Raw genomic sequence first — 25,188 nt, 5'->3', positions numbered from 1 at the left:
TCCAACCCAAAGAAAATGTAGAAAGCACTTAAATAGCCCATAAATTATCAGTACATCTCTCTCTGGTGAATGTCACTACACCCTAGGATTTTATAGCCCTCCAGACCTAAAGCGTCATTGCGTGGTTCCAACCCATGTTGAAAGCAGAATGAACCTGGGGTTGCTATCAGAGAAACCCTCAACATTATGGGAACTTTCCCTTTTATGGCACACACTGTTGCAAGCACCCAAACTTATAATAATATCCAGAAGGTTTGGACTTCTCTGAAAAGGGAAGTGCTTCTAGAATTGTTAGATAAACAATCCCCAAAATTTCAGTGAGTTACACTTTCAACCCATAAAAGACCCCTAAAGCAATGCAGACATATGATACTACTCAATATTTGAGCTCTCTTCAAAAGAAATGATCTTGGAAAACACTCAACATTATATTGAGTCCAACCAGAGGAGTCCTGGTAAATGTCTAACAATTGGTTCCCTGAGAGAAAAAGAAAAAAAATTGATATAGATAGATATAGATAGGCACAACATACTTTAACTTTAATCAGCAATTTTTGTCTATCGCTTTTTTAAGTCTAGACAATCAACAAAGCAATAAATCAATCCCCAGTTTGTAACATTTGCCAATTTCCAAAGTGTAAATTCTAGCAATGGAAATTTAGTAATTAGCTTTCTGGGGCCAGTACAAACTATCTCCAACACACCACGGAATTAAACTTTAATATAGAGAAACATATATGCATCCATCCTTATATGATACATTTAAGAGCTTGAAACTACTATCAGAAGCAAAACACCCAGAGTTGATAGAGAGGCAACTCCCCCTCAGACCTGTGCTGTCAGAATAACTTAAGTCAACATGACTTTAGAATATAGAGTCATTTGTAAAATGTTATTAAGAAGAATGATGGAAAATTGGAGCATCATAACATGTGCTGAGACATTGGAAGGTAAAAACAATTTAATGAAAGCTTAGTGAGAGAACCAAGTATCCTAGGTCATTCTACAGTCACTTAAAAATAAAAATAGAATGACAAATTTTTTTAAATGTCAGAGTTGAGAAGATTGTTTTTTAAATAATGAACTCATTAAACTGTAAAGGACACTTCAACCACCACATTTAGACTCAAACATCACAGTCCCAAATTTGCTGACAGAGGAGGCTGAGATAGAATAACAACAAATGGGAAAAGAAGTTGGATTAGATAAAATACACAGAGGAGATGAATACAGAAAACAACATAACTGTGAGTGAATTGTGTGATCAAGTCAGAGTATCTGAAGAAGGGAAGGATACCAAAAGTATGGGGAAAATCACAGATTTTATTAATGCCAAAAATTATAGTAATATTAAAGGCAAAATTTACCAATCTGTATGTCTACCTTCCCATCTGTGTAAAATTTTATGAGGATTGTCTCCACATTGCATTTATAATATCCTTTATGAGGCTGTTCATACAGAAAAAGAAGGTTTTCACAAGTTATATTCCTGGATATAGATGACATTCAGTCTCTAGAACATCACAAAGTTTCCTAAATCTGTAGTCAATCTGAGTTTGATTATACTATTTACACAAGAAAAATCAAATAGTTGAAGAATGTCTATTTCTAGATTGTGACATGCAGTTAGACAGGCTTTAGAGCAGAGATAATGATGAGAGACTGTAATGTAATATCAAGCAAAGGCAACTTCCCAGGTTCAAAATACCAGCATAGGTGCTCTCTATTTTATTCAGTAACAAACCCAGAACAGAGAAGATCAAAACATGACATCATTCAAAATACAGCATTTACTAAGTGTGATTAAATAATCTCCAAGGACTACCCCACCCCAGGACCTTCCAATCATTCAATCAATTACAAAGTCTCCATTCTAAATACTTCTCCACCCCTAGGCTATACCTTAATTAAGTCCACCACAAAGCCCCTCTTCTCAAATGGAGATTAGTTTCCAAACATAAGTAAAATACCTTCACTTGTCAATCACAGAGCACAATAAGGTCAAAAGTTCCCCACCCCTGGATCACAATTGAATCTACCCCAGAGTTACATCAAGTTTAAACACAGCACTTAATACCCAAATGGAGGTCTTTTCTTCATCTTGACACGAGGCAAGTTCTCAGCAATCTTAGTTCCTGGAGAGACAAGGCTTAGCAAGGCCATAAGATACATTGCCAGTCCCTTCATGAATTTATCCTCTGTCTGTAGAACAGTCCTAGAACCCCTGAACACATTAGCAAAGCCCTCTCCCAGGATTTCTGTAAACATACAACAAGAAAATCCTTCTTCAGGGCTCCTGTACCAACAGAAAGGCTCCCAGACCCCTGCAACAACAGCACTGTCCTTCACCAGTGGACAGTGTTCATTCTGTCTGCCGGACAGTCTCCAGACCCCTGCAACAACGGTACTGTCCCTCACCAGTGGACAGTATTCACTCTCTGTCTGCAGGACAGTCTCAGGCCTTCTTAGCCAAATGCCAGGTTCCAGGACTTCTTCAACAGGACAGTCTTTCACCAGTGGACAAATCTGGCAAAATAACATCAAAACAGACAGACAAAGTACCAGCAAAACAGCCATGTCTCCTCAGTCCTTGGCAGCTCAGGGGGCAGGTCTCAAAAGTCCAGGGCAATTCAAAGCGGCCACCAGCAATCCTCTTAGTCTCTCGCTCTCTCCACGAGGTGCTGCTTCCAAAAAAAAAATCTTCCACCTCTCTCTTGTGTCTCTCCAAATCTACATCACCAGCTCCTCCCACTTCAGGACTCTCTTTTCACATCAACAAGCCCATCCCACAGGTGGGATTAACAAACTCTGGGTTTTAATACAATCAATTTGAAAACCAAGCCAATACAGGGGAATCTTTAATTGCCATTACTATCACAGAGACAGAGAGAGAGAGAGACAGAGAGAGAAAGAGACAGACAGACAGACAGACAGAGACAGACAGAGAGAGAGACAGAGAGAGAGAGAGAGACAGAGAGAGAGAGACAGACAGAGAGAGAGAGAGAGACAGAGAGAGGAGAGAGAGAGAGAGATTGAGAGAGAGAGAAAGGCAGGTAAAGAATCTTAAACAGACAATGCAAATAGACAAGTTAATCCCAGAATCAAACAAGGGGCTGGGGGTGGATTGGGTTGTATCACCCCCTGGAAATTAAACCTTTCCTTTCAACTCATCAAACTTCTCCCAGAAACAAAAGTTCATATTTTTAATAACAATATTTTACTAGTATTGACATGTGGAAGAGAGTCATGGTAGACTACAGCTTTTGAAAAAATGAGTGAGTATCACTCTCAAGACAACGGAAAGGTGAATTGTGGATGTGAACAGGCTTAACATATGACAAACATGAAACTATAAATAATGAGTAAAGGAATGTATTTTTAAAATGGGATGGTCACATGGCAAGATGAAGGGATAACTGATGGGCAGTCCACTTACCCCACCTTTTCTCCTTGTGGCATCAGAAGAAATCACATACACACACACACACACACACACACAGAGTGTACTCTTTGAGGTAAAATTTATGGTAAAAAAAATCACCCAGGATGGGAAGACTTGGTCAGGTAGAGCTCTATACTGTTGGAAGAAATATCCACATTATTGAGATCAAAGATCCATTTGAGTGACTCAATGTCAATACCAGAGTACAAAGTCCATGTCTTTTACATCCATATATTATAGCTTTAGTGAGTTGATTACTTCTACTCTAAGCTCTAAGGCCCTCCTGGTATGATCCTCTTCTCTCTCCAAAAGGCTGAGGGAATAAGTCATTTTGACTATTATAAATACCCAAATTAATTCAGAAGGACATATGAAAAAAGATACTATCTGCATCCAGAGAAGGAACTGATAAATGGAAGTATGTATAGAATAATTTTACACACACACACACACACACACACACAGATATGTGTGTATTTACATATATATATGTATGTATGTATATACATATTTGAGTCTAATGGTAGCTATCTCAGTGGGTAGGGGTGAGAGTAAGAAAAAATGTAAATGATAGCTATTTAAATTATAACTATTAAATGATAACTATGATAGCTATTATATTTAAAATGAATAGTAAGTTATACATAATAGATTTGCAGTTTCATTGCAATCTTTTTTTATTATGCTATATTATGGAAATGCTTGTTTAATTCCTTAATTTTTAAAAAAAATTAAAAATTTTTAGATCTATGAACTTAAGTTTGTTAGTGAGTTTATTCCTTGGCCCTTCCCAGGAGCTGTGCTTCCTCTAGAAGCTTCAATTCTCTGAGATCCTGCTACCCACAAAACCTGGTTCCACATTGCAGGAGAATAAAGTTCAGGAACTTTCAACAATTATTTTTAAAAGTGGAATTTAGGGAATTTCACTACTTAAACCATATTGTTTCCCTCTAGAAGGGGTCACTTGGCTGAGAGCATCTCTGCCACTTGGCCACTGCCTTTCTGGGGCTGAATTTACAAATTCTGAATTTAGGATTGTACTCTCAGACAACTCTAATGTTCCTCTCCTCCCCCACCCCACCCCAAATACTAAGGGATCAGATCTTTTCTGAGTTCTCTTGTTATGGGGTCTGTCCTCTAAAAGAAGGGAAAAGATTAAAGGGACAAAAAAAGTGTGAAGATTACCTTTACAGAACAAAGGAGTACTATCACCCACAAGAGTCCATCCAATAATAGTGTAAGCCAACTAATTCATCACTACTCAATCCATACTGAGTCCAGCATGGATCAAATGAGCATATCTAACCCCTCTCTAGAAAAATGCAAGCAAATCCCAAAGGTTTACTTCCTTGGAAGCTCATCAAATTGATCTGGGAAATTACCATAAAATGCTCTACATTATCATTAAACTTTATTATATTTCAACATATTTCATTCTGCCTGATGTCCTAGCCTGCCAAGATCTTTTTGAATCCTGACTCTGATATCCAGTATTTTAGTTATCCATTTGAGTTTTGAATTCTCTGAAAATTTGATGTGCATACAACTATGGCCTTCTTCTCAGCTGCCTTCTACCCTTCTCTCTGGCATTCTGGATTCCATCCTGGTTACCTGCACTCCTACCATATGTAGGCATCAGCACTAGCACAGTATCTGACACACAGAAAGTGCTAAATAAATTATTTTCATTCATTTACCCATGCCTTTTCCCCAATCAATGCCAAAAATGTGAAAGAGAAGAAGATAGTTTTCTTCCTCCAATATCCCCCCAAACCAAGAAAAAAGGAAGGAAGGGAAGGGAAGGGAAAGGAAGGGAAGGAAAGCAATGTCACATAATCACAGCTAAGCAAAATAAATTTATTCATTGGTCCAGAAATATATTTCATATTTTGCATTTTAGTTCATCATTTTTATGTCATGAAAATGCCTGATTTATTATTTAGTTGATCATAGTTCTCAAATATTTCAAAATTGCTTACTTCATAATTTGATATAATATAAATTGTGCTTCTGATTCTGCTTTACTTCACTTTGAATGAGTTCACATAGGTCTTTCCATACCTTTTTGAAATGTCTCCCCCTGCCCCTAATTTCTTACAGCACAACAGTATTACATTATATTAATATACCATAATAGTTCAATCATTTCCTAATTGATGGGTACCCCTTAGTGTCCAGTTTTTATCACCACCATCAAAAAGCAACCCTTTTATGAAGCATTTGTATATAAAATACCTTTTTTCTCTCTTTGATCTTTATAGTGTATAGGCCTAGCATTGTTATAGCTTGTAACTTTTTGTGCAAAATTCCAAATTGCTTTCTAGAATAGTAAGACTAATTAACACTTCCACCAGCAATGAAGTTTGCCTACAGTCCTTCCAGCATCAGGCATTTTGTTTTTTTTAATAACCTTGTTAATCTGATGGTAGTAATGTGCAACCGCACAATTGCTTTTATTTGAATTTTTCTAATTTTTAAGTGATTTAGAACAGTTTTTTTCTTAATTTCTAGATAGTTTGTCTTTCTTCTCTTAAGAACTGTCTTTTTCTATCCTTAAAACATTTATCAATTATGAAATGGATCTTATTCATATGAATTTATGTCAATTTCTTATATATAAGACAGATTTATTCTAAGATGTTTTCCCAGTTTACTCTTTCTCTTCTTTGTTTTATTTTTTAATTAATTTCTTTGTTTGCTTTTAGTTTACAAGATTCAATTCCACAATTCCTTGACTTTCACATTCTGTACCCTCCCCTCCCCTCCCCTCCCCACATGGTGGCATACAGTCAAGTATAGGATCTGTAAATACTTTCATATTAGACATTAGTCAGATTACAAAGATGGATTGTATCAGATGGAATGAAAAATGGTAAAGAGGAAACAAAACCAAACAAGAAAAGGAAAATGATCAGGTAGTTTTGCTTCAATCTGGATACAAATACAGTTCTTTCTCTGGATGTAGACATCTCTCTCCATCATGAGTCTTTTGGGATTGACTTATATCACTGCATTGCTGAGAAGAGTCCAGTCTATCAAAGTTGGTCATCACACATACATTGTGTCTGTAACTGTGTACAAATTTCTCCTGGTTTTACTCTTCTCACTCAGGATCAGTTCGCATAAGCCTCTCCAGGTAAATATGAAGTCCATCTGTTCCTCATTTCTTATAGTGCAATGGTATTCCATAACATGCATATACCACAACTTGTTCAGTCATTCCCCAATTGATGGTCACCCCCTTAAATTTCCAATTCTTTGCTACCGCAAAAAGACCTGCTATAAATATTTTTGTACATGTGGGTCTATCTCCCACTTCTATGATCTCTTTGGGATATAACCCAGAAGTGGTATTGCTGGGTTAAAGGGTATGAAATTATTTATAGCCCTTTAGGCATAATTCCAGATTGCTCTCCAGAAAGGTTGGATCAGTTCACAACTCCACCAGCAATGCATTAGTGTTTCAATTTTTCCACATCCTCTCCAGCATTTGTCATTTTCCTGTTTTGTCATCTTAGCCAATCTGACTGGTGAGATGTGGTACCTCAGAGTTGTTTTGATTAGCATTTCTCTAATCAATAGTGATTTAGAGCATTCCTTCATGTGCTTATAAATATCTTTAATTTCTTTCTCTGAAAATTTCCTGTCCATATCCTTTGACCATTTATCAATTGAGGAATGACTTGTATTCTTATAAATTTGACTCAATTCTCTGTATATTTTAGAAATGAGTCCTTTATCAGAGACATAGGTTGTAAAAGTTCTTTCCCAATTTCACACCTCCCTCTTAATCTTGGTTACATTGGCTTTGTTTGTACAGAAGCTTTTCAATATAATGTAATTAAAATTATCCATTTTGCATTTTATAATGCTCTCTAATTCTTGTTTAGTCATAAAGTCTTTCCCTTTCCACAAATCTGACAGGTAAACTATTCCTTGTTTTCTGAGAGTGCTTACAGTATCAACCTTTATACCTAGATCATGCACCCATTTAGACTTGATTTTGGTATATGGTGTTAGATAATGGTCTATGCCCAGTTTCTGCCAACTATATTCCAGTTTTCCCAGCAGTTTTTGTCAAATAGTGAGTTCTTATCCCCAAAACAGGGGTTTGGGGGTTTATCAAACAATAGATTACTATAGTCATTGACTGTAGAATCTCATGTGCCTAATCTATTCCATTAATCCACTACTCTATTCCTCACCCAGTACCAAGTAGTTTTGATGACTGCTGCTTTATAACACAGATTGAAATCTGGTATAGCTAGGCTACCTTCCCTAGCATTTCTTTTCATTAATTCCCTTGATATTTTAGACCATTTATTCTTCCAAATGAATTTTGTTACTATTTTTTCTAGCTCTATAAAGTAGTTTTTTTGGTAAATTGATGGATATGGCACTAAATATATAATTTAATTTAGGTAAAATTGTCATTTTTATCATATTAGCTTGACCCAGCCATGAGAAATTGATGTTTTTCCAATTAGTTACATCTGACTTTAGTTGTGTGAAAAGTGTTTTGTAGTTGTGATCACATAGGTCCTGGGTTTGTTTTGGTAGGTAGATTTCCAAATATTTTATAATGCCTACATTAACTTTAAATGGGATTTCTCTTTCTATCTCTTGCTGTTGAATTTCATTAGAAATATGTAGGAACTTTTATTTATAGAAGATTTATGTGGGTTTATTTTATATCCTGCAACGTTGCCAAATTTATTTATTGTCTCAAGTAGTTTTTTTTTTACTGGATTCTCTAAGTATATCATCATATCATCTGTAAAGAGATAGCTTGGTCTCTTCTTTGCCTAATTTGTTTCTTTTGATTTCTTTTTTCTTCTCTAATTGCTACTGCTAACATTTCTAGTACCAGATTGAATAAGAGGGGTGATAGTGGACACCCTTGTTTCACCCCTGATCTTATTGGCAAGGCTTGTAGCTTATCCCCATTACACATAATATTTGCTGATGGTTTTAAATAGATACTACCTATTATTTTAAGAAAGGCTCCATTTATCCCTATACTTTCTAGTGTTTTAATAGGAATTGATGTTGTATTTTGTCAAAAGCCTTTTCTGCATCTATTGAGATGATCATGTGGTTTCTGCTACTTTTATTGTTGATATGATCAATTATACTGATGTTTTTCCTAATATTAAACCATCCTTGCATTCCTGGAATAAATCCTACCTGATCAAAGTGTATTATTCTTTAGATAAGTTGCTGTAGTCTTTTTGCTAATATTTTATTTAAAGTTTTTGCATCTATATTCATGAGGGGGATTGGTCTATAATTTTCTTTCTCTGTTTTATCTCTTCCTGATTTAGGTATCAGTATCATATTCGTTCCATAAAAAGAATTTGGTAGGACTCCTTCTTCACTAATTTTCCCAAATAATTTGTAGAGTATTGGAATCAGTTGTTCTTCAAAACTTTGGTAGAATTCACTAGTAAATCCATGTGGCCATAGAGACTTTTTCCTAGGGAGTTGGTTGATGGCTTGTTCAATTTCTTTTTCTGAGATAGGGTTAAGTAATTTACTTCCTTTTCAGTTAATCTGGGCAACTTGTATTTTTATAAATATTCATCCTTTTCCCTAAGTTTGTCAAATTTATATGCATACAATTGGGAAAAATAATTCCTAATTATTGCTTTGATTTCCTCTTCATTGGAGGTAGAGTCACCCTTTTCATTTTTGATACTCATAATTTGGTTTTCTTCTTTCTCTTTTTTTTATCATATTGACTAAGGGTCTATCAATTTTATTGTTTTTTTTTCATAAAACCAGCTCTTAGTTTTATTTATTAATTCAATAGTTTTCTTAATTTCAAGTTTATTAATCTCTCCTTTGGTTTTCATTTTCTCTAATTTAGTATTTATTTGGGGATTTTGAATATGTTCTTCTTCTAGGTTTTTCAATTGCATGCCCAATTCATTGACCTCCCTTTTCTCTAATTTAATCAGGTATGCACTCAGGGATATAAAACTTCCCCTAAGAACTGCCTTTAATGCAGCCCACAAATTTTGGTATGTTGTCTCATTATTATCATTCTCTTGAATGAAATTACTGATTGTTTCTATAATTTCTTGTTTGACCCCCTCATTCTTTAGGATTAAATTGTTTCATTTCCAATTAGTTTTTAGTCTGTCTTTCCATGGCCTTTATAGCATATAATTTTTATTGCATCATGATCTGAGAAGGATGTATTTAATATTTCTGCCTTACTGCACAGAATTATGAGGTTTTTATGCCCTAGAACATGGTCGATTTTTGAGTATGTGCCATGAACCTCTGAGAGGAAAGTATATTCCTTTTTATCCCCATTCAGTTTTCTCCAGAGATCTATCATATGTAGCCTCTCTAAAATTCTATTCGCCTCCTTAACTTCTTTCTTGTTTATTTTGAGGTTAGATTTATCAAGTTCAGAGAAAGGGAGATTAAGGTCCCCCACTGGTATAGTTTTGCTATTTATTTCTACCTCTAATTCCCTTAACTTCTCCTGTAGGAACTTGGACATTATACCACTTGGGTGCATATATGTTAAGTAATAATATTGCTTCATTCTTGATGGTGCCTTTTAGCAGGATATAGTTTCCTTCCTTATCTCTTTTAATTAGATCTATTTTTGCTTTTGCTTTATCTGAAATAAGGATTGCTACCCCTGCTTTTTTTTACTTTAGCTGAGGCATAATATATTCTACTCCAGCCTTTTAACTTTACCCTGTGGGTATCCCTTTGTTTCCAATGTGTTTCTTGTAGACAGCATATTGTATGATTATGGTTTTTAATCCATTCTGCTATCTGCCTCTGTTTTATGGGAGAGTTCATCCCATTCATATTCACAGTAATGATGACTATCTGTCCCTTCCCCTCCATCCTATTCCCTCCCCTGCTTGTGGTTTTGTTTCTTCCTTCTCCCTTCCCCTCCTTGAGGGTTTTCCTTTTGACCACCACCTCCCTCAGTGTTCCCTCATAGTAAGCTCCCTTCTTTACCTACCCTCTCCCTTCACTACTATTTCCCTCCCCTTTAATTCCCCCTTTTTATCCCTCCTCTACCCTCCTACTGCCTATAGGACACAATAGATTTTTATACTTATGAGAGTATGTTATTTCCCCTTTGACCCCAAACCAATGAGAGTAAATTTCAAACAGTGCTCCTCTCCCTCCATCCTTTCCCTCTATTCAATGAGTTTTCATGTCTTTTCACATTAGAATCTTAAACTTAACTGATTATGTCAATCCCTATTTGAACCAGAACCAGTAAGAATAATGTTCAAATGATGTTCCTCTCCCTCTTTACTTCCCCTCTACTGTAGTGTGTTTTTATGCCTCTTCGTATGGCATAATTTACATTTTTCTGTCTTATCCTTTCCTTTTATCCCATTGCAGTCCTTTTGACCCCCTTTATAATTTTTTTTTTTATCATCAGGTTAGTTCATTTATACCCACATCCTCTCTCCATGTATAACCGTTTTAAGGGTCATGATTATCATATAATTTTGATATTGACAGTTATCTACTTCTCTTATAGGGATGTGAATATTTTGCTCTTATTGCATCCCAAGTTATGTGCATGTGTGTGTGGGGGTGCATGTGTGCATGTGTGTATATGTGAGTGTGTGTGTTCCTTGTTTACCTTTTTATGTCTTTTTTGAGTCTTGTAATTGGAGATCAAATTTTCCATTGAGCTCTGGCTTTTTCATCAGGAAAGTCTGGAAGTCCCTTATTTCATTAAATGACCATCTCCTTGCCTGAAATATTATGCTCAGTTTTGCTGGGTAGTTAATCCTGGATTGCAGTCCTAGCTCTTTTGCCCTACAAAATATCAAATTCCAATCCCTCTGATCTTTTAATGTAGAAGCTGCTAAGTCCTGTGTGATCCTTACTGTAGTTCCACAGTATTTGAAGTGTTTCTTTTTGGCTGCTTGCAGTATTTTCTCCTTAATCTTGTAATTCTGGAATTTGGCTGCTATATTTCTTGGAGTTTTCAATTTGGGATCTCTTTTAGGGGGATTCCAGTGACTTCTTTTGATAATTATTTTATCTTCTGATTCCAGGACTTCAGGACAGTTTTCTTTGACAATCTCTTGGAGGATGCTGTCCAGGCTGCTTTTTTCATCATGGCTTTATGGTAGACCAATAATTCTTAAGTTATCTCTTCTGGATCTGTTCTCTAGGTCAGTTGCTTTTCCAGAGAGATATTTTACACTTTCTCCCAATTTTTCAATCTTCATATTTTGTTTGATTGACTCTTGGAGCATCATAGAGACCTGAGCTTCAGTTTGACTGATTCTATGTTTTAGTGAATTATTCTCTTTGGTTAGTTTTTGAAGGTGCTTTTTTATGGAGGTATTTTCTCTAATTACTTCACTAATTTTACTTTTTAAGGATTTATTTTCTTCAGTGAAACTTTTTCCCAATTTGGTCACTTTAGATTTAAATTTGTCTTCTGCCTCCCTAATAAGGCATCTTTCTTGAGCTCCTCCAAGAGTGCTTTTGAGGCTTGAGACAAGTTCATATTTCCTTCTGTGGTCTCAGGTGTAAGTATAGAGTCCATGTTGTCCTCTGTATTTGGTTGTTCTTGCATCGCTATAATAAGCTCTAATGGATTTATTTGTCTTCCCCTTCTACTTCTCAGCTTCCTTCCTTCCCATTGTAGCTTCCCATTTCCTAATTTCTCAGGCTGGGAGCTAGGTGCCTAGTTTTTGGCTTTGTGTGCTGTAGCCTCTGGGTGTGTAGATTGAGGCCAAGGCATGGGCTCTCAGTGTTTCTGTTAAGTTATGCTGATGCTCACAGAGTAATCTTTGGAGGAGGGGTGGTCTGGCCACTCCAGATTTCTGCCTCTATGGCCCTGGGCTACTGCTCCAGCAGGCTTTTGCTGGTCAGCTGAGCTAGGGCTTGTTGGGACCCCTCCCCCTCTTCTCTTCAGACTCCTTGCTGCCTCAGTTACACACCTTCTCAATGACTCCCAAGACCAAGGCTATTTCCACTGTCTCAGAATTTCACTCTGGTAGAATTTATCTCTGGGTTTTCTAGGTCATGGAGGGGGGATAGGAGCAGCCAGAGTTCATTTTGTTATCCTAGGCTCTGGAAAGTCAGGCAAGCAGTTTCTAAACTTCCAGGATGGGGGCTGATAGCCCCAGAAGAAGCTGCTGTCTCTGCTGAGGGCCCCAAGCCCTCTCTTACCCAGCTCCAATGGATCCTCTCTTCCCGTGGTGAGATGTTGGTGAGAAGGCTGTGAATCACCCTTGGAGTGGGTGAGTCTGCTGGCTGGGGCTCCCTCTCTCTCTGATGTAGTCTGCTCTCTAGTCCGAGCTGCTGCAGCCCCCACGTGCCCTGCGCTCCCCCTGCCCGGACCCTCATGGGCACTTTACTGGGCTGGATTCTGCAGGCTCTGTCTCCCAGTGGATTCTGACACTCCAAAATCCTTTCAGACTCCTGACCTGATTCCCAGAGGAGCTTAGAAAAGTTACTACTTCTATTCCACCATCTTGGCTCCATCCCAACTCTTTCTCTTCTAATCTTAACTATAATGGATTTCTTTGTCCAAAACATGCTTTATGCAGTTAAAATCATTTATTTATACTTCTGTGATCCTTTTTATCTCTTGTTTGGTCATGGACACTTTCTCTATTCATAAATTTGAAGATAATTTCTTCCACATTCCCCTAAATTATCAATAATGTGACTTTTTATAACTAAGTCACATATCAATTTGGAAATTTATCTTGGTATATGGGATGAGGTATTGGTCTAAATCTAATGTCTACAAAACTTCTGTGCAATTTTTCCAGCAGTTTTTATCAAATAATCCTCACTCCAATTGCTGGGTTCTTTGTATTTATCTAATGCCTGGCTACTAGATTAATTTGCTTCTGTATGTTGTCTACCTTACTCTGCCTCTACTCAGTTTATTTTTTACCCAGTCACAAAATTGTTTTGAAAACTACTGCTTTGCAGTCAAGTTTGAAATCTGTTCCTTTTAGTCCCCCTATTTTCCCATTTGTTTGTCATTATTTTCTTTGAAATTCTTTGGGGTCTTTGAATGAATTTGATTATTTTTTCTAGATCTTTTGGGTTGTCCTTTGGTAACATGATTGATATGATGCTGAAAGGTAAATCAATTTAGGTGGCATTGTCATTTTTTCACATTAGCTTGACCTACCTATGAGCAATTAATATTTCCCCAATTATTTACCCATCTTTATTCCTATAAAGTGTTTTGTAGTTGTAGTTATATGGTTCTTATGTATAGATTGGTGAGTAGGTTCCTAGAAAATTGTAAAAAACAAAAACCTAGAAGGTACAATAATAATGTGATGAAATTGGCCTTTTAACAAGCACACCAGAATTTAACCATTTAAGTGACTGATATACCTCAGAATGGTTGCCATGAAAGACAATACACATTCACTTAATGCTGAGGAATGACAGCAGCATGCAGAATCTTAACATTTTAACACAATCTTCATGAATGTTTTAATTAACATGAAATGCTAAAATCAGAAAGTGGAAATGTAGTGACTCTAAAGTATGATTTGATCAGCACATTACCACATAGGGATTTCATAATCTCAGTCACTTAGAACTGTTGAATCTCATTATGTCACTTACGTTTTTTAAGTCCCACTAGTTCGTTTCAGTTTTTCATAAAAAAAAATGTTTACCAAATTTTGTTTCCATGTTTCCAAAGGATATGTCATTAAACAAACAAAACAAAACAAAAAAAAAACACTTGACTATACAAAGAATGTAATCAAACCATCTTAAAAGTATTCCTTTTAGTAGGAACTCTTCATTTATAACTTAGTAAGGTCAGAATTATTGTAAACCACAATTACTTAAAAGGGTTTTTTTTTGTTTTGTGGCTGATTTAACTCTTTTGAATGATGTTTATGATTCCATCCTGTTCAGAGTATCCTAAAAATTTCTAAAAGGAAATTATATTGGAGAGTGGTACAGCAGGAACATATATTTCTATTCTGATCATTGTCTAATCTATTTAGCCAGCCCTATCCTTTCTTCTGACTCCCGTCTCACATTCCGCTTGCCTCTTGGACATCGTAAACTCAACTCCCCAAACTGTGCTAATTATTTTTCTTCCCAAACTCTTCCCTCTTCCTAAGTTTGCAATGACTGTTAAGAGTACCACAACCCTCCCAAGCACCGAGGCTGGCAACATAGGTGTCAGATTTGAGTCTTCACTCTCTCATCTCCCTCCCCCACATCCAATTGGTTACTGATTCCTGTTGATTTTACCATTGTAACATCTCTCATATGCCCCCTTCTCTCCTATGACATTGCCACCATGCAGGTGCAGGCCCTCTTCACCTCACATCTGGAATATTGCAACAGTCTGCTAATTGGGTACTCTTCCGCAAGAGTCTCCCTGCTCCAGTCCATCCTCCATTCAGGTGTCAAATTGATGTTTCTAAAGCACAGGTCTGAACCATGTCACTCTCCTATTCAATAAGATCAAGGGGCTCTCAATTACCTCCTGGATCAACTATAAAATCCTAACTTTTACCTGGCTACTATTTTTCTAGTCTTCTTAAATTTTACTCTCCTCCACATATTCTACAATCCAAAGAAACTATTCATATTATTCTTTCTCAAAAAAGACTATCCATCTCCTGACTCTGTACATTTTTACTGGCTACCACCCATACCTGGAATGCTCTCCCATCTCCTCTCCATATTCTAGGTTGCCTGGATTCTTTCAAATCTCTACTGAAATACTATCTTCTACAAAAAGCTTTTCCTGATTGCCCTTTATAATAGTTCCTTCTGAGACTTGTATGTTTGTATGTATACATATGTATGTGTATGTGTATACATGCATACATGTAGCACAACTAAGCTAAGAAAATTAGCCTTATCTCTTTATGGCTACAACTTTTATATTTTACCCCTTCTCACTCACCCCCACTCTACCACCTGACAAATATTGATTGGAAAATGGAGTATTATAACTTAACCTAAACTTGAACTCACTAATCAATGGCCTAACAGTCAGCATTTGACAATGTGATCTAGTGGGAAGAACATTGCAGAAAGTACACTAACATGGAATCAGGAGAGCTTTGCCCTAGCTGGGGTTCTATTAATTCTTATACACACATACACATACACATACACATGAATATATATACATCTACATATATATATATACATATGAATGTATTTGTGTATATACAAATACATGTTTTTCATTCCTATGTGTATATACATATGTGTGCATATACATGTGTGTATGTGTGTGAGTATATATATGATGAGTTTTGGGCATGTCCAGATATCCTAAGATGGATGCACTTGTGTAAAAGATTCCAAGAACCTGTTTCTAAGAGGACTGGTTCATGTGTAGCTACTCTCTGTTGGCCAGCCACATGGCTGGGAGCTGCCTCTTTCCATTGACTGCATAGCTAAAACTATTTTTGTTTTTAAATCTACCTGAGGACAGTCTCCCTCTTTCCCATGGTGTCCAGGGATGAATGCCTCATTTGTTCACATCAGGCACACTGTGTAGTACATTAGGAAAAAGGACCTGAGAACCACCACCATCACCCCCCTTACACACTGTTTTCCTAAGAAATAGGCTTAGGATTTGGGTATCTTTCATTTGCCCTTTTCAGTTTTAGGTATGAGAAATATATTCTCCTGACTGTATGTAGAGTTTGAGCCATGGGGACATTGGAACTGGGATTCCAAGGAAGATCTTGCAACCAGTCCAGAAAGGACTCCCTAAGAAGTCAGGGTGATGGGATGCAAAGGTATGGGAAGAATCTTGTGGCTTTGAACTTGGAAATTAATTGGAAAGTTATGTAGGAACTCAGCTACACCATGAATCTAAAATCCCCCTCTCCTCTCCAGAGACTGAATTGGTATAGAGGGAATTGCATTCAAGTATTGGGGAGGGGGAGGAATTACTCTTTCTATATATTTTGAGTAAATATTCCTATATAAAAGCTAATCTGACTGTTAAGTGGTTAAATGGAAGTGGTGCCCTTTAAATATTAAAACTGGAGGGTCACAATCTGGGGGTCTCTAGTCAGTGATGGAGGAACTCCTTCAAACCACCTGGCACTTGGGGGGAGCAGAAGCCAGAGAAGCACTATTAGATATGCATGTATATACACATATATGTTTATAAATGTATATGTACATGCATATACATAAATGTATACTGCTTACATATAATATACCATCTATAATATGCTTGCATGTATATATACATATATATGAGTTGGTGCTTGAAAGTCTATGATATTATCATAGAAAGGGTTCTGTAATGAGTTATTAGCTAATTGTGAAAATCCAACATGCCACTTCATGAGGTGTTCATGAGTCCCTTGAGTGAATCAGAAAGGTCATTGGGCAAATAATGTATGGTATACTCCAGGGTAACCCTAAAGACATACAGTTCAATCAGTTAAAGTCAGTTGAGAAAGAATTTACTAGTTGGGGATAAACCCAATTTTTCACCTCTTCAGAGAGGGGACAGGTTTTGCTCTCCCCTCATGCCTATCCACTATGGTATCTAACAATGGAGTTATTTATCCAGAATGAGATACCTCATCCAGCAGTTAGAGAGGCAGGCTGAAAGAATCTGAGCTATAGTTAAAAAAACAGACATGCAAACTTCAGACACAGACACAGAAAGAATTCACTCAAAACCAGAAGCACCTTCAAAGAGAGGGGTTTCTGTTAATAAGTCAAGTTAACGAGTATTTATCAAATACCTACTATGTCCCAAGCACCATACTAAATGCTAAGTAGAGAAGAGACATGTTGTGGACCCATAAGAAAACTCGACTTGGCAACAGAAAGTTGAGCTTTGTGAGGACTCTACTAGGTGGGAAAAGATTTGGAGACTCTTTAACACTGTAGAAATAGCCTTGGCCATAGATGTTCCTAATGTGTGTCTCACTATTGTTATGCTCTAAGTTCATTCTCATTTTTTCCCACAGAAGCAGTATGGATTTGTGGAAGAATGTACCTTAGGTTTATAGAAAGGGAGTTTTATAGCTACTGTTCTTCCTATACTATCTTAATAAATGTTTTTTGTTAAGAGGTAGTCGTTTGTACTACCTGTTTGTTAATGTGAAACACACTGGTGGGAGCTAATGAGCTATAGTCAGTAAGTATAGACCTAGTCAGTAAGAAGATACATACCAAGTTCGTGTAGGAGGCTTTTTCCAGTCCCCTTTCCCCACACCACTCCCTGCTCCCCTTCCCACCTTGAACCCTTTGTGTACCCTGGAACAGAGGTGTCAAACACATGTGACCCACAATGTTCTTCAGTAGGCCCAAACCTCATTAAAATATAATTAGGACATGTTTAACAAAATGAATAAAAATATAGTAAAACATAAATAACATCATATTTTAAAGATAAGACATATGTGACACACAGGCAACCTTATGCATGGATCAGTGGTTTCCATTTCTATTTGAGTTTGACATTATTGCCTTAAAACATAAGACAGTAGTCACCTGCTAAGGAACTAAACTGCAAATGTGAGTGTAAGCTGAATAACTAACCTAGAACAGAGGCTATATAGGTGTCTTGGGGGACATATAGAAAATAAATACAAGGAAATCTTAGGGGGAGAGATCCTTATAGTTGGGGAGGGGGACAGGGAATGGTGTGGGGAAAGGGGATTGGAAAAAGTCTCCTACATGAACCTGATGTGAATCTTCTTAATGACTAGGTCCGATATCCATAAGCCTCTTGAATTAAAAAATCAGGATTTATACTGCCCTTTGTTTTGATAACTTCCCCAGAGGGACAAGAGGTTGCATCTTGGCAGTCAGTGTTCCATGGGACAAATAGAGCTACTGAGCTATGGAGTCTCCACAGAATCTCAGAGATTCTGATGATTTTCTCCAAACTTTTTAAATGCAACTTTTATTATCATATTAATGTCCATTTGGCATAGAAACATAAAGGCAATTTCATTACTTTCTCTGATTAGAGAGGAACCTACAATTATACATCTATCAACAACCTTCTTATTACATGAAATGCATACAATTCTTTCCATTTTGTCAGAAAGAAAACAGGAATAAAATGACACAGCATTTTATATTAGAGGAGACTAAAAAAGAGAGGCTATTGAGGAGGGGCAAGGGGGAAAACAATAAGGAAAAACCCAGCAAGAACTGCTATATTTGTAGCAGAAATGAGGTGGCATCAGCTCCAGGCCTTAGCTAGTGACATGTACTTCATTATGAGCCAAATTAAAAGGAGTTTGTAGAGCATAGCATATCTGTAAGCCTGACTTTGGCAGAAATGACAGTTTGCCTGAGAAAAAGCTTTTAGCATATTCCCAATGACAGCTAAATTTGAAATGTGAAGCTTCTGTCTGCTTTGCTGACTGAATTTTAATGGAAATATGATGTGTGATCACATTATTCTTGGAAGTGGGATGGGAGTGAGACCAGGACATGAAGGAGACTTGGGGATATTCTCTGACCTTACTTAGATAATTTCCCCTATTTCCTGGGACTTTATCCAACAAAAGCAATACTTTTTTTTTAATCTCAGTTTGGAAATCATACTAATAAAAAATAATTGTGGTCCTATCCAACAGGAACAATGAGTTGACAGTTTGAAATGGCCAGGTCTCATTCAGAGGGTAATGGCTCTTGATTTGACCTGGTTAGATCTAGATCGTGGTCTTAGGTGGTGGTCCTGGGGTGTGTGGCCAGTGTGCCATAGCATGGGGTATCTGTAGAGAGGGTGTCCTCCTCGTAGCTCTGACAACATCTGCAAAAACACCAGCGATTTGGGACACAGGTCTCTCCACTCTGGAAGCAGAGCTCTACCATGGCAAAGAGTTCAAAAGTCAAGTAAATGGCTAACAAGATGAGCAAGCAGAGGAAATGCAATCAGACCATAGAATCCTTTTTTGGAGACAAAAAGGATCAAAACATTGAATCAGAAGAAGTCAATGAAGTCAAAACTCCTGAATCAAAAACTTCTAAGAAAAATATGAATTGGTTACAGGCCAAGAAGGAGCTCAAGAAGGATTTTGAAAATCAAGTAAGAGAAGTGGAGGAAAAAATGGGAAGAGAAATGAGAATGATGCAAGAAAATCATGAAAAGCCAGTCAACAGCCTGTTAAAGGAGACCCAAAAAAATACTGAAGAAAATAACACCTTAAAAAGTAGACTAACTCAAATGGCAAAAGAGGCCCAAAAAGCCAATGAGGAAAAGAATGCCTTAAAAAGCTGAATTTGCCAGATGGAAAAGGAATTTCAAAAACTCACTGAAGAGAATAATTCCTTCAAAATTAGAATGACTTTATGAGAAATCAAGATAATATAAAACAGATCCAAATAAATGAAAAATGGAAGGCATTCTGAAATATCTTATTGGAAAAACCACTGACCTGGAAAATAAATCCAGGAGAGATCATTTAAAAATTATTGGACTACCTGAAAGCCATGATCAAAAAAGAGCCTAGAAATCATCCTTCAAGAAATTCTCAAGGAAAATTGCCCTGCTATTCTAGAACCAGAGGGCAAAATAGAAATTGAAAGAATTCACTGATCACCTCTTGAAAAAGATCCCAAAAAGAAAACTCCTAGGAATATCATACCCAAATTCCAGAGATCCCAGGTCAAGGAGAAAATATTACAAACTGTCAAGAAGAAACAATTTGAGTATTGTGGAAACACAATCAGGATAACACAAGATCTAACAGCTTCTACATTTAGGGATCAAAGGGCTTGGAATATGATATTCCAGAGCTCAAAGGAGCTAGGATTAAAACCAAGAATCACCCATCTAGCAAAACTGAATGTAATGCTTCAGGGTAAAATATGGTTATTCAATGAAATAGTGGACTTTCAAGTATTCTTGATGAAACAACCAGAGGTGAACAGAAAATTTTGACTTTCAAATATAAGAAGCAAGAGAAGCATGAGAAGGTAAACAAGAAAAATAAATCATAAGAAATTTTAAAGTTGAACTATTTACATTCTTACATGGAAAAATGATCATTGTAACTCATGAGACTTTTCTTGTGATAGCTGAAGGGAATATGTATGTATATATGCATGTATACATGTATGTGTACATACATGTATATGTATGTATAGGAGGGTACATGTCATATAAATACATATGTGAGTATGTGTATATGTGTGTACATGTATACACAGACAGAGAGCACAGGATCAGTTGAATAGCAAGGGATGGTATCTAAAAAATAAAATTAAGAGGTGAGAGAGGAATATGAGAGAAGGTGTAATGCCATGCACCAGCAGCTTTCCAGAAGAATGCTACTGTGAACAGCTTTTAAGGTTCTGATTACACAGTATAGTGAACACTCTATTCAGTAACAAATCAAAGCAAAACATTCACAGAAAATCAAGGTACAGCATTCACAATACTACAACTTATCACAGAAAATAACAATATAGTATTCATAACAGCTTATCATTAAAATGGCCATATAGTTTCCACCATAGTGGGCACAAAGTTTTTAACAAAAAACAATCATCTTAAAGTACAATAGTCAAAGTCTTCCACTCACGGGGCACAATAAGTTAACTCAATCAGTCAGCAATCAATTACTAAGTATCATTAATCACTAAGTACAATCATTAAAAAATACACAAACCCTCCACCCCTAGATCACTAGTAAACTACAAGTTCATCACTACTCAGTACCCACAGAGAGGTCTTTACATCTTGACTTGAGGCAGGCAACTCCTACCCGAATCCACCAAACAGTCATCTGGATTCAAAGGCAGACAGCTCCCAGTTCCTTGTCCAGCTCTCCATGTAATTCCTGCTCCACACTGAAGTTCACAGTGTCCAGTCCATCTCAAATCCTTCACAATTTCTGTTCCCAGGAATCCAAGCCTCAACCAAGCCACAAACAAAGTCTTAGCATCCCAGTCATGCTTCCTCAGTCTTCTGCAGCTCATTCAAAAAATCAGAATCACCTTATGGGGTGGGGGTGGAGGTGCTAGAGGGGGTATGCCCCTGGGCTCCTCTTCAGCCTCCTGGGCTCCTCTTCAGAAGAAGTTCTGCCACCACAACTTCTCAGGAAATTCTGACTCAGTTCTTGATTCTCATTTCTCTTCTGTAGCTGCTGTGCCTTCTGTAATGTAATGCCAAGGAAAGGCAACTTCCCAGGTTCAAAATACCAGCATAGGTGCTCTCCATTTTATTCAGTGACAAACCAAGAACAGAGAAGATCAAAACATGACATCATTCCAAATACAGCATTTACTAAATGTGATTAAATAATCTCCAAGGACTACCCCACCCCAGGACCTTCCAATCATTCAATCAATTACAAAGTTCCTGGTCTAAATACTTCTCCACCCCTAGGCTATACCTTCATTTAGTCCACCACAAAGCCCCTCTTCTCAAATGGAGATTAGTTTCCAAACATAAGTAAAGTACCTTCATTTGTCAATCACAGAGCACCAAAAGGTCAAAAGTTCCCCACCCCTGGATCTCAATTGAATCTACCCCAGAGTTACATCAAGTTTAAACACAGCACTTAATACCCAAATGGAGGTCTTTTCTTCATCTTGACATGAGGCAAGTTCTCAGCAATCTTAGTTCCTGGGGAGACAAGGCCCAGCAAGGCCACAAGATACATTGCCAGTCCCTTCATCAATTCATCCTCTGTCTGTAGAACAGTCCTAGAACCCCTGAAAACATTAGCAAAACCCTCTCCCAGGATTTCTGTAAACATACAACCAGAAAATCCTTCTTCAGGGATTCTGAACCAACAGAAAGGTTTCCAGACCCCTGCAACAACAGCACTGTCCTTCACCAGTGGACAGTATTCACTCTGTCTGCAGGACAGTCTCCAGACCCCTGCAACAACAGCACTGTCCTTCACCAGTGGACAGTATTCATTCTGTCTGCAGGACAGTCTCCAGACCCCTGCAACAACAGCACTATCCTTCACCAGTGGATAGTATTCACTCTCTGTCTGCAGGACAGTCTCAGGGCTTCTTAGCCAAAAGCCAGGTTCCAGGACTTCTTCAACAACAGAACTGTCTTTCACCAGTGGACAAATCTGGCAAAACAACATCAAAACAGACAGACAAAGTACCAGCAAAACAGCCATGTCTCCTCAGTCCTTGGCAGCTCAGGGGGCAGGTCTCAAAAGTCCAGGGCGATTCAAAGTAGCCCCAGCAATCCTTCTCAGTCTCTCTCTCTGCCTCCACGTGGGTGCTGCTTCCAAAAAGTTCTTCTGCCTCCCTCTTGTCTCTCCAAATCTACGTCACCAGCTCCTCCCAGTTCAGGACTCTCTTTTCACATCAACAAGTCCATCCCACAGGTGGGATTAACAAGCTCTGGGTTTTAACACAATCAATTTGAAAACCAAGCCAATACAGGGGGAATCTTTAAATGCCATTACTATCACACCTTCCTATGTTGGTCCCAAGAAATTCTCACTGTCCCTTTCTAGGGCTTTTCCTTATATACACACAGCATTAACTTCCTGTTTCATCCAACCCCTTCCTGTTAAGTAAGAGGAGACAGGAGTTCATACCTTCTGTTTCCCCAACCAGGCTTGATCAACTACTAAGTGCTAAGTACCTGCTACCTTTGATTAACTTGAAACAAGGTGCTAAGTACCTGCTTACTTGCCAATACAAAAAGGGGTCTTCAAATTCAAATTATATTACCATTACAGAAGGAGAAAGGGAGAGATAGAATAGGGTAAGTTACCTCATATAAAAGAGGCAAGAAAAAACTGTTATAATGGAGGGGAAGAGCATGAAGGTGAAAGGGTCGACCTTACTCTCATTGAATTTAGCTTAAGGAGGGAAAATATATACACACAAGTGGGTATTTTACCCTACCGGAAAGTAGAGAGGAAGGGGATAAGAGGGAGAAATGATAGAAGGGAGGACAGATTGGGGGATAGGGTAGTTAGAAGCACACACTTTTGGAAAGGGACAGGGTGAAAGTAGAAAATAGAATAAGTGGAAGGCATGATCAGATGGAGGGAAATACAGTATTTCACAATATGACTACTATGGAAACATTTTGTGTAACTACACATGTACAATCTATATTGAATTGCTTGTCTTCCCAGTGGGGTGTGTGAGGAGGGAAGGAGGGAAAGAATCTGGAAATCAAAATTTTAAAAACAAATGTTAAAAAAAATGTTTACATGCAACTGATATACAGTCACTAGGGTATAGAAATCCATCTTGCCCTACTAGAAAGTTAGAGGGGACATGGGGGAGGATATAAAAGAGAGAAGATTGGTAGGACGGGTATTCAGAAGGCTTGTGGAAATGAATTTTGAAAACTAAAAATAAATTTTAAAATGATAATTTTTTTAAGTGATAAAAAAACACTAAAAAAAAGAAAAGAAAAGGCCAGGTCTCTTCAAGTTCTGTCATGAGATTCTCTGGGATTGATACGATCACTTGGGTCTTAGGCTATATTGTGCAAAGGACATCTTTGGCGCTCACTATTGTGACATGTCCTGGGCCAATGGTTGTTACTGTTTAGTCATTTTTCAGTCATGTCCAACTCTTTGTGAACCAGTTTAGGGTTTTCCTGGCAAAGATACTGGAGTAGTTGGTCATTTCCTTCTCCAGGTCATTTTATAGATGAGGAAACTGAGGCAAACTAGGTTAGGTGACTTGCTGAGTGTCACACAGTTAGTAAATATCTGAGGCCATATTTGAACTCACAAAGATGAGTCCCCCTGATGACTCCAAGCCCATCACCCTTTCCACTGTGCCACCTCGCTGCCCCTAATGTAGCACATTACAGGTCATCAAATCAACTTTTTTCAATTCTTTAACATTTTTATTTAAAGTTTTGAGCTCCAAATTCTATCACCTCCCTCCCATTAATCCTCCTGAGAGGGTAAGCAATCAGATATAGGTTATACATGTACAATTATGTAAAACATTTCCCTATTAGTCATTTTGTACAAGAAGACTTGAATAAAAAGGAAAAAAGGAAAGAAAGTGAAAATAGTATGTTTCAGTATGTATTCAATCAATATCAGATCTTTCTCTGGAGATGAATAGTATGCTTCATCATTAGACCTTTGGGATTGTTTTGAATTGCTGTATTGCTGAGAATAACTAAGTCATTCACAATTCTTCTAACAGTATTGCTGTTACTGTGTACAACATTCTCCTGATTCTGTTCACTACACTATGCATCAGTTTATGTCAGTCTTCCCAGGTTTTTCTAAAATTATACCATTTGTCATTTCTAATAGCACAATAATATTCTATTACAATGGCATACCAGAGCTTGTTTAGCTATTCCCTAATTGATGCACATGTTTTCAATTTTCAATTCTTAGCCACCACAAAAAGAGCTGCTATAAGTATTTTTGTACAAATAGGTCCTTTTCCCTTTTTTTGTATGTCTTTGGGATATAGACCTAACAATGGTATTGTTGGCTCAAAGGGTATGCTCAGTTTTATAGCCCTCTGAGCATATTTGGGCATCCAAATTTCTTTCCAGAATGATTGGGTAAGTTCACAAGTCCACCAACAGTGCATTAGTGTCCCAGTTTTCCCACATTCCCTTGAACATCCAACATTTAACTTTGTTGTTATATTAGCCAATCTGATAAATATGAGATGGTACTTCAGAAGTGTTTTAATTTATATTTCTCTAATCAATAGTGATTTAGAGCATTTTTACATGACTATAGATAGCTTTGATTTCTCTGCCTGAAAACTGCCAGTTCATATCCCTTGACCATTTATCAATTAAAAAATGA

General features: G+C 37.4%; 1 long non-coding RNA gene across 1 annotated transcript; it reads right to left on the bottom strand.

Annotated features, from left to right (window-relative positions):
* Positions 1-1,698: 1,698 nt before the first annotated feature.
* LOC138170185 (uncharacterized) lies at positions 1,699-3,011 on the bottom strand. The gene is made up of 2 exons (XR_011170557.1): positions 2,078-3,011; positions 1,699-1,970 (listed from the first exon to the last, which is right to left on the bottom strand). It is a non-coding gene; the product is annotated as an uncharacterized lncRNA (long non-coding RNA).
* Positions 3,012-25,188: the final 22,177 nt, after the last annotated feature.

This window comes from Petaurus breviceps, unplaced genomic scaffold (assembly GCF_028583685.1).
Source record: "Petaurus breviceps papuanus isolate PSGF00001 unplaced genomic scaffold, PetGlider_PUasm1.0 38, whole genome shotgun sequence".
Taxonomy (NCBI): domain Eukaryota; kingdom Metazoa; phylum Chordata; class Mammalia; order Diprotodontia; family Petauridae; genus Petaurus; species Petaurus breviceps.
Note: the sequence above shows the minus strand (reverse complement) of the source record. Positions and strands in the feature narration are given on the sequence as shown.